Raw genomic sequence first — 10906 nt, 5'->3', positions numbered from 1 at the left:
ATGGAACTGGATTCTGGTGGTCCATTTGCCACAGGTTCACTCTTGAGCAAGTCACTTCATTCGAGTCTGTTTCTCTGCTATGCAGTTAAGTTTTCACAACATTGAAGTTAGCTATCAGCAGTAAATAGAGTACCAACCATTAGACACTGTTTGCCCAAAGCCCTGGGACTCACACTTTCATCCCTAATGTACTGTATTCTCTGACACAGATTCAGACATTATGAGCCTTCCTGAAGTAGGAGATCCTGGAAATGTATCTGCAAATTCTTGGCCTGTAACTATCAGGAATTGCTTATATAACTAGACTCCTGCCATATTACCTTCTTGAGCTGAAGACCTATCCAATATAATCTGCCAATCTGAGAGTTCTGCCTCCAAGATTGATAGCTTTCTCTTCCTTGATAGAACCCAAACTTCTGGATCACTGATTTCTTCCACTACCTAAATTATCACAGTAGATTGTTTGGCAGTTTGTGCCAGACTATTGACCTTAGCATAGGCGGGTTTTAGAGCTATGAATGACTCTATTTGTGGGTTGTACAGGAGAATAATATCCTAGTTTACTGGCTTTTGCATAAGACTTACTTCTTTATGAAGCCCACTACTGTCGTCTCAGCATAATTCTCAAATAACCCCTTAAAGATGAATAGAGCATTATATCAAGTAACAAATTAGCTATATCTACCTTCTCCTAAATTATAGCTGTAATAAGATAAACAAAGGCATTTTAAACTTCATACAATGGAGGATATTCCTACTCATTAGTTGGGATGAATTTAGTAAGCTTGGAATTGTTATATCTGACATTATCAATGTTGTTTTCCTGAGAATTTTAACTTCATCATAATAAAAATATAACTTGTGTCTGTGCATGAATGTATCATTATTTGTGTGTGTGTTCATGCAGATATCTGTATTGACATGGATTGAAGTAGAAGACAGAGATGAGACAGAGACGAGGTTTCCCATTTAATTGAGTTTGTTATATAATTCATGGAATTAGGCATGACTAAAGTGTTAACATCAACACTTAGTAGCTGTGAATTTGGTGAAATTACTTAAATTTCAGATTCAGTTTTCTCTTTTATAAAGTTAGTTTTGGGGTAGTTACTGGGGTTTGAACACTGTGACTCTTGCTTGCTCAGCTTGGTTGCTCAGCTAATGTTTTATCACTTGAGCCTCACCTTCCAACAGGCATTTTGCTGGTTATTTTGGAAATGGAGTTGATTGAACTATTCTGCCCAGGTTGGTGAATCCTCTATCCTCTGGATCTCAGTCTCATGATTAAATAAGATTACAAGCTTGAGCCACTAGTGCTCAATTCGAAAGTTATTTGCCACAGTTCTGCAGAATTGTGATTATAATTAAATATTGTTTTATATTTATATAAACATATAATTCATACTAAACATACTCAATTGATATTCTCTTCTCTCTTACATATATTTCTTGGTCCTGAAGAAGAACTAGTATGGTCATTTTAAGTAGAAATTAAGAGGAATTATACATATTCTTTTCTCTTCAGCCTGTGGGATAGGAAATTCTCCACCTGGCTTTATATGCTACAGACTCAGCAGAGTTTAAATGTTTTATATGTCATATATCAACAACTTAAGAACTCCTTTCTTTTTTCATATCTCTCTATAATTCTCATTTTCTATTTTTGGCTTCTTAAATGTTCTGGTTTATTTGCACCTAGGTTTTCACTGGAACTTACCTTAAATCTTTGTTACAAAGTAGGCAATTAAAAAAATAAATCTGAAAGTCTGTTCTTAGACCTCTAGCTGTTTTGGAATTATCTACAAACTTTAAGTTCACTTGGGAAAGCTTTTCCTTGTTAAATTTCACCAGTCCCTAGCATTGGTTCTAATCTCCTGATGCCTGCTGGAAAGGACTGCATTGAGTTGGAAGTATTCTATAGCCTTTGTTCACACAGGTACAACTTTACACAGATAATGACATATAATTGTCCTAATTAAAGAATCTTTCTGTGGTGGTAGTACTTGACTTTCTTAGTCTTCTTGAGTCATGTCATGTCATTCATGTAAAATATAATAAAATGTAAGATTAAGGTTTTTTTGTTGTTGCTATTGATAGTGGGGCTTGAAATCAGGGCTTGGATGCTGTCCCTGTGTTTGGGGCTGGCACTGTACCACTTTGAGCCACAGCTTCACTTCTGGTTTTCTTGTGGTTAATCGTACATAAAAGTTTTGCAGATTTTCCTGCCCTGGCCAGCTCTGAACCACAATCTTCAGATCTCAGTCTTCTGAGTAGCTAGGACTCAAGTTTTAAAATCTCATACTAGTCCTTTAATTTGGATGTCCCACATAAATTAGCAGCTTTGAAATCTGTTTTATGTATCTGTATGTGCCCTTTAAAGGGTTTCTCATCAGGAGGGAGTATTTATGGATTACAAGAAGATTGATACAATGGAAAGTAAGTGATAATTTTTAGATGATAATTTATCCAGGCACCACTTCTTCATTGGGACCAACTAGGTTGACTTCTTTTCTGCCTACTTAGCATACCATTACCATTCTTCTTTTAGGTTTGCCAAACTTCTTGAATTTAAACCTCCAAATTTCCTACTCATCTACTAGTATTTCACCAGGCCCAGTACATTTAATAGTAGGGCTTGTGTGTTAAGTACATAAGTACAAAATAAGACAGATTGGTGCTTGTTGTATTAATACATATTGCACTCTACAGTCTTCTTTTCCTTAAATTGTATGTTGCTAGGGTACTTACGCCCTTCTGCTTGTGACTCTGTGCTTTTGGAGTTTTGTTTTATTTAGTTGGTCTAAGTTTAAAAACCAAAAAAACATTACTCAGAATCAGGTTAGTCTGAAAAACCAGCTCTTATCCTTTTAATAAATACTTCTTAATTATTTACTATTTGCCAAGCACTAGACAAAAGAGTATCACAGGAATACAACATGTTCAGATAGTGCACCTGATCCTCAAGCTTATCTCCTAAGTATCCCAGTGAAACTAATTTGTTACAGGGTTCACTAGAGTTTTCCACACTCTGTTCCTAATGCCAAACTTGGATATTTGCAGTGTGAATTTGTAATGTTAGTAGTTGTTTAAATGGATCCTCAACTGACACATAAGTGAAGACGAGTTAAAGCTCTAACTTCATCTTTCTACTGGCTGGCACAGAACTGATTTTTAAAACTGTCTGCCATTCCAGAAATTTTCTTTTCAAGTTTGTTGGAAATCCCATATCTCTGCTATGATATAGTCCCTTGAATATTTTCTTCCCTTTACTTAATGTATGTGAATATAACTTAAAACTTAAAATCAAATTATGACTTGCAAATGAGAATTTGTTCATTTAAATGAGCACAGAATGGTTTTTGTGGGTGTTAAAAGAAACCAGTTTCAATCCTAGCTACTCAGAAGGCTGAGATCTGAGGATCGCCATTCAAAGCCAGCCCAGACAGGAAAGTCCCTGAGACCCTTATCTCCAATTAACCACCAGAAAACCAGAAGTGGAACTGTAGGTCAAGGGATAGAGCACTTGCCTTGAGCTAAAGAGCTCAGGGACAATGCCTAGTCCCAGAGTTCAAGCCCTACAACAACAACAACAACAAAAAAAAAAAAGATCAAAAGAAAAGAAAAGAAAAGGAAAAAAAATCAGTCTCATACTTCAGTATCAGCAGATACTAAAGGTTTCAAACATGAATAATCCAATCATAACAATAAACAAGGTAGCATCATTAAGTCAAATAAAATTCATTCAAGATATAACACAAAACATTGGAGAGAAAAAATGACCACATAGAAACACTATCAGAAGTACTGCACTTAATCTTTAAGCTTTCCTAAAAGTTATATGTGCTAAGGCACACTTTATAGTAGATTTGCAATTACAAAGTACGTAAATTCAAAAATTTTCTATGTTAAGTAATGAATATAAACTTTACAACTGATTGGAGGCTGAAACATCTGAATTGACATAAATGCTAAACAAAATGGTATGTATATATATATATATTTGTTTGTTTATTTATTGGTTTATTTGTCATGGGGCTTGAACTCTGGGCCTGGGAGCTGTCCATCAGCTCTTCAGCTCAAGGCTAGTGTTTTACCACTTCTGATTTTCTCGTAGTTTATTGTAGCTAAGAGTCTTATGGATATTCTTGCCCTGCCTGGCTTTGAACTGTGATCCTCAGGTCTTAGCCTCCTGAGTAGCCAGGATTACAGGCGTGAGCCACCGGGCTACTGGTACCCAACTTTATATAAATTTTATTAACTTATTGTTATTATTTTTTTAGCAGCACTGGAGTTTGCACTCAGGATTATATACTTGCTAGGCAGGCACTGTACTACTTGAGCCATGCCACGGACAATTTTCTGCCTTAGTTATTTTTCAGATAGATTTTCCTATATTTTGCCTGAGCTAGTCTTATGTTGTGGTCCTCCCACCTCCATCTCCTACACTGCTGGTATTGCAAATATTACAGATATTCCTATCATCCCTAACTCCCTTCCTTGACCCAAGTAAATCTTTAAATGCAAAGTTGCCTATACTAATGGAACAATTATGTTCCCTATTTTATATATTGGAGCACAAAATAAAAAGAATGTTGATTTGGGGGGATTTAATTTTTTGAGTTCTAAGTACACTTTAGAAATGAGGCCCTTGTCTGTTGTATGGCTAGGGAAGATCTCCCAATCTGTGGGCTTTCTATTGATTTTGCTATGTCCTTGCGATGCTGAAGTTTTGCAGTTTAATGCAATCCCATTTGTTCAACCTTACTTTGATTTGTTTGTAGGTCTTTATTAAGAAAATTTTGGCTGGGCTGGGAAGGTGGCTCAGTGGTAGAGCACTTGCTTTGCATGCATGAGCCCCTGGGTTCGATTCCCCAGCACCACATAAGCAAAAAAGAAAAAAGCCAGAAGTGGCGCTGTGGCTCAAGTGGTAGAGCGCTAGCCTTGAGCTGAAGTGCTGAGGGACAGCGCCCAGGCCCAGAGTTCAGGCCCACGACAGGACCCAAAAAAAAAAAAAAAAGAAAAAGAAAATTTTGGCCTGTGCCAAGGAGCCCTAGAGTGTCCCCTACTCCTTCCTGTAATGGTTCAGGAGGTCTTTGATCCATTTGGAGTTGATTCTGGTGCAGAGTAATATATAAGGATCTAACTTTTTCATTTTCTACAGGTGCTTCAGCAATTTTGTCAGCACCATTTACTGAAGAGGCTGTTTTTCTTCTATCCTGGTGTTTTTTGGCTCTCTTATCAAAGACCCATAGATCTGCGGGTTCATTTTGGGTCTTCAGTTCTATTCCATTGGTCCTCAGGTCTGTTCTTGTGCCATTACCAAGCTGTTTTGATTACACAAGAGGTTTTACTTTTTTGTTGTTGTTTTTAATGTAGTAATGCTTTCTTTTTTTCTATTGTGTTCTCCTGCTATGATTTATCCCCTGTTGTTACTGTATTTGATTTTGGTACCCTGTGTATTGAATATATGTTCATCTGAATTAGGGAAGGGAAGGAAAACAAAAAATGGTGAGCAAAGGACAAAGGGGAACCAATGCAACAGCAATACTCACAAGAAACTGCATTGGAAATGATCTGTACAATTTTGGGGGGAGTACGGGGGGAAAGGAAAGAGGGAGAAAAAAATGAGGGAGGAAGTAACAAGTTCAACAAGAAATGTACTCACTACCTTGCTTATGTAATAGTAACCTTTCTGTATATCACCTTGACAATAAAATAAAAATAAAAAAAGAATTTTGATCCAGGGCTATGCCACCACACTAAGAATACTTTCTTGGACTTTGGTTAGTAGCATTTGAACAGAGAGATATATCTGCTAAATTAGTGGTTTCTTTGGGCATGTCATTATTATATCAACTTTCTGTTGGAAAAAAGGAGATAATTATTTCCCTAATCAAATTTTACCTGGCTGCTAAGAAGATTAAATATTCTCAAATAATGTTAAGTATTCCCAAGATATTATCAGAAAATGATCACTGTTTCCTTAAATTTAAGATACCAGATGTGAAGTTTGCTATTTTTTATGTTGAGTTGCAAAACATTGTGTCATTGTGCATATACCTTGTAGATTCTGTTTGGAAGAGTGTTAGTAATTTCTTTTTTAAAACAAGTCTTTCCAGGCTTCTTCTACAGTGTTTTAAGTCACTTTTTTCTTTAAAAATAAATCATAATGCATTCCCTAAAATATGCCTCATATTCTGAAAGTGTGGAAGGTTGATCTATTTTGCAACGAATGTTTTTAAAATTCACTTCAGTTAGTGTGGGTACAGAAGAGAACATTCCCAAAGGCAGGCCTAACTGGGTACATTTAGAATGTAGCAAATGTTCTCCTAAAGTGCAGATTAATCATATGGACAACTTTGGTGGCTGTGTTAACTGTCAGGAAATTTTCTAAGGAAATTCTCTGCCTCATTAGATATACTTAAATTGTGACAAATTAGGATTAATCAAAACACAAATTAACATTCCCCATGAAAACACTAAGCCTTAAGCATGATCATAAAATAGATTATGCAAGCAGTGTATTAAATCTTACATCCCTACCCTAGGGGACAGCTTTAAGAGTTAACAACATCACTGATTCTGATGGAATCATTGTTTTCATGTAGGTATTTGGCTGTTGATAATTTTCTAGCACTTGTAAACAAATGAACTTTGATTTCTGTTGTTTCTAGAAATGAGTGTCCTAAGCTAATATCATTTCAGATTATTATAGATTTTGTTTTCTATAGACAAGTAGTAAGCATTAGGACAAGTAGTAAGCATTTTTTATTTCTTCTGTGATTAAATGTTTAATATTACATCTTAACAAATGATGATGACAAGTGGACTTTCAGTCATTTTAACCCTACATGTTCTCTAGTCTGAAGCTCGAAATGGATTGTCATCTACTGTCTTATTGTCTCTTCATGTGGCTGATAAGAATCAGGAATTATTTTACTTTATAAGGCTGTCATAATTGGCCAGTTTTATTGGGAAAAGACAACATTGGAGAATCCATCATTGTGGGAATATTTTTAAGCATTGAAAAATGGATTTTCTGCATGTAATTTATCCACATAGTTTATATAAACACACAAACATATACATATATACAGACATGTAGTTTATGCCACTTAGGAAGCAAAGCATATGTGACATACATATGTGTAGGAGAAAACCCTCTCTTTCATAAATGTGAAGGCCAAAGTAAAAAAATCTTGAATCAGTTTTGGTACTGGTAAATGTATATAAAAAATGAAAGAGAATTCTTCATGTATCACCTTATATCTTTCTTCTCAACTTTTTTCTTCTTTGCAAAAGGGGACTGAAACTTTAACATAACTCAAAGTAATGTACAGCCAAGAGTGAGTTGGTGTGTGGATAAGGATGGAGGAGTAGATGAGATTGATTGCTTTTATATGTCCTATTTACCCAAGCTCTGGAATCATGCTCACTCAGCAAAAGCTGAACTGAGAAAGTGTAGTGCATCAGGGTATCTGACATGAGACCTCAGTAGAAACTTGGAAAACTATTAAGTATCTAAAGCAACAGGAAAGATCGCCATCCTTCAGATCAGTTTCACACCCCTCCCTTAACCCCAGCAGGTTAGATGAGAGAGGTAGTAGAGGTAGGAATGAACAAAATATAGCAATAGTTGGTTCTGTTGGATGCTGAACAAATTATTTTTTCCAAATGGATTGATTATAGATGACCTGTGCTTGCTTGCCCAGTGAAAAAAAGAAAAATACTGTCTGCCAAATGAAAAAAGAAAAGATTTAAAATACCACCCTGCACTTAAAATACTATCTCAAATCTGAATTAAGTTTTATATTTTCAGAAACGTTTTCCATGCATCGAACTCTACCATCAAACTTTTTATTGAGTGGTGAACATTATGTAAACTATAGAGTTGTAATCATCCCACTCTTCAGATGTGACAGCTAGCCAGTGGCTCACGCCTGTAATTCTAGCTACTCAGGAAGCTGAGATCTGAGGATCAAGACTCAAAGCCAGCTATGTCATTTGCCCTGCAGAAGCTCTGCAACTTTATGCAATCCCATTTGTCCAACCTTTCTTTGACTTGTTGTGTTTCCGGGTCTCTATTCAAAAAATTTCGGTTTGAGCCAAGGAGACCTAGGGTTTCTCCTATTCCATCTAGCAAGATCAATAGAAAGCCCACGGATTGGGAGAAGATCTTTACTAGCCATACAACGGACAAGGGTCTCATATCTAAAATATACTTGGAACTCAAAAAATTAAACCCCCCAACAACAAATCCTCAAAGAAACAACTGCCCAATAAATAAGTGGGCGAAAGACTTAAAGAGAAACTTCTCTGAAGAAGAAAGAAGGATGGCCAATAGACACATGAAAAAATGTTCAACATCCCTAGCCATAAAAGAAATGCAAATCAAAACAACATTGAGATATCACCTCACCCCAGTTAGAACGGCAAAAATCAAGAACTCTAACAACAACAGATGCTGGAGGGGATGTGGACAGAAAGGAACCTTACTTCATTGTTGGTGGGAATGTAAACTTGTTCAACCACTTTGGAAAGCAGTATGGAGGTTCCTCAAAAGACTACACATAAAACTCCCCTATGACCCAGCAATCCCACTTTTGGGCATTTACCCAAATGTTTACAAACAAGACCACACTAAAGCTACCAGCACAACTATGTTTATTGCAGCATTATTTACCATAGCTAAGATATGGAACCAACCCAGATGCCCCTCAGTAGATGAATGGATCAAGAAAATGTGGTATATATACACAATGGAATTCTATGCCTGCATCAGAAAGAATGACATTTCCCCATTTGTTAGGAAATGGAAAGGCTTGGAAAAAATTATATTAAGTGAAGTAAGCCAGGCCCAAAGAAACATAGGTCCCATGGTTTCCCTTATTTGCAATATCTAGTATAGGTATGAGTCAAGCGGAAAAGGTCAGATAATGTGATGTTAGGAAAACGATCCCTTAAATATGTATTTTAATGTTTTTTTTTCTTTCATGCATGTGTTTCTAACGCATTTATAAGATTATTTCTTTGTTGCTTTGTATGTCCCTCCCCCACAGTGTAACCCCCGCTTTCACTATTTTTGATGTCAGTATAACTTGTGGAGGAGATGGGGACAAACAAGTCGTTTAAGGATTCAGGTGGACCTGTTGCAACAATGAGAAGTACAAAATGTCATGTCAAAAACGAGCTTTACAATGTCGGTGTGGGGGGGGGGGGAAGAGGGGGAAGGATTGGGTGGGGGGGGGGAGGGGGAGGCTGGGAAGGGAGGTGAAGGGTAAACAAAGGAGGAGGCTGCAATGCTTAGTAAGAAATGTATGCATTATCCTGCCCATGTAATTGTAACCCCTCTGTACAGTATGCTCGCAAATAAAATTAAAAAAAAAAAAAAAAGACTCAAAGCCAACCTGGGCAGGAAAAGTCCGTGATACTCTTAGCTCCAGTAAACCACCAGCAAAGTGAAAGTGGCGCTGTGGCTTAAGTGGTAGAGCGATTCTCCTTGAGGGGAAGAGCTGAAGGACAGCGCCCAGGCCGAGTTCAAACCCCATGACCAGAAAAAAAAATGTGAAAGCTAAGATATACCATATCAAGGGATATTTGTGGAAGAACTAAGATTTCAAACTTAATCCAATATTTGTGGAAGAACTAAGCTTTCAAATTTAATCCAGAGTTCATGTAAGCTATTTTTATTTCACATAGTTATCCATCAATTTGGACTTCCAAAGATGCTAGCAGTACAATGAGAACACCAAACAGTTCTCGTTCATTTTAATTCTTGGTTTCAAGGATCAATAACGAAAGACAGAGATTTAGCATAGCTGCTTTCTTCATTCTGTACCAGATGGGATATTTGCTCCTTGGAAATGTTAAGGCCAGACAAAAATGCAGTTGTTTTGTATTAAAAGTGATAGCCATATGAGGAACTGTCTGCCTTGTGTAAAACAGCATTTCAAAATGGAAATTCTCCCCTTCACCAAGCAGATGGCCCCTCCTATGAAAATCACTGAGTGATACCTGGTTTGCTGAACATTCCAGGTACTGTTGTGTCTCTTCACACATCTGCTCCAACCACTGAGTCATATGCCAGCACCTATTTGTGCCAGTTCTACCAGCTAGTGGGATTACATAATTCAACCACATAATACATAAAATAATGACATTTTGTACAAGAGAGAACAATTCCTACCTCTCCAACTATGAAAACAGAGATGAATTCTTTGGAAAAGTTGTATAATAGTGAATCACTTTTTAAAATGCAACACATTGCTGAATTAAATAGGAGACTACATATTTGAAAAGTAGAAATATGTCATCCATGAACTAGACTTATAATATGCCTCACCTTAAAAGTGACTCAAAATTAGAAATATTTGGAAATGAAAATCATACTCTGATAATATTCAGAACAAAGAAGAAACGGTTTAGGAATTACTGAAAGAACACTTCATATCAAAATCCATGGAAATCAGAAAAACTGTAACAAGTAAAATTGTAAAAAAGTAAAATGTTTACTCTTAATGCCTTTGTTATTAAAGGAAGATTGAAATCCAAAAGACATAATACAAATATTAAGAATGCCAGAATTAGCCAAAAAGAGAACATATTCAAGGAGATACTAAAAATGAAAAGAATAGTATCAGGAAATCATATATCCAAGGATTATTCCTCTAAAAATAAAATGAAAATATGTACACCTTTCTAAGATTTCTTAAGAACAAAGAATAAGCAAAATTCTACAAGGTTATAGATGATATAGAAGATGTATGAACAGATAGAAAAAAAGATTAAATGCCTTATTAGAGAAACTTTCTTATAATCCTTTAGCAAAATGAAATATATGCATCTTTTACAAAATAGAAATCATTAGCAAACAAACCATTATTATAAATCACTGCTACAATAGAAC

The 10906-nt window shown here is 36.1% G+C and overlaps 1 protein-coding gene across 2 annotated transcripts in view; it reads right to left on the bottom strand.

The window, feature by feature from the left end:
• The window catches only part of Kcnh7 (potassium voltage-gated channel subfamily H member 7), a 469024-nt gene that overhangs the window by 32346 nt on the left and 425772 nt on the right, over positions 1–10906 (bottom strand). The gene's annotated exons all lie outside the window — the stretch shown is intronic.

This window comes from Dipodomys spectabilis, unplaced genomic scaffold (assembly GCF_019054845.1).
Source record: "Dipodomys spectabilis isolate Male_0828 unplaced genomic scaffold, ASM1905484v1 ptg000256l, whole genome shotgun sequence".
NCBI lineage: Eukaryota > Metazoa > Chordata > Mammalia > Rodentia > Heteromyidae > Dipodomys > Dipodomys spectabilis.
This window is presented reverse-complemented; position numbering and strand designations above follow the sequence as displayed.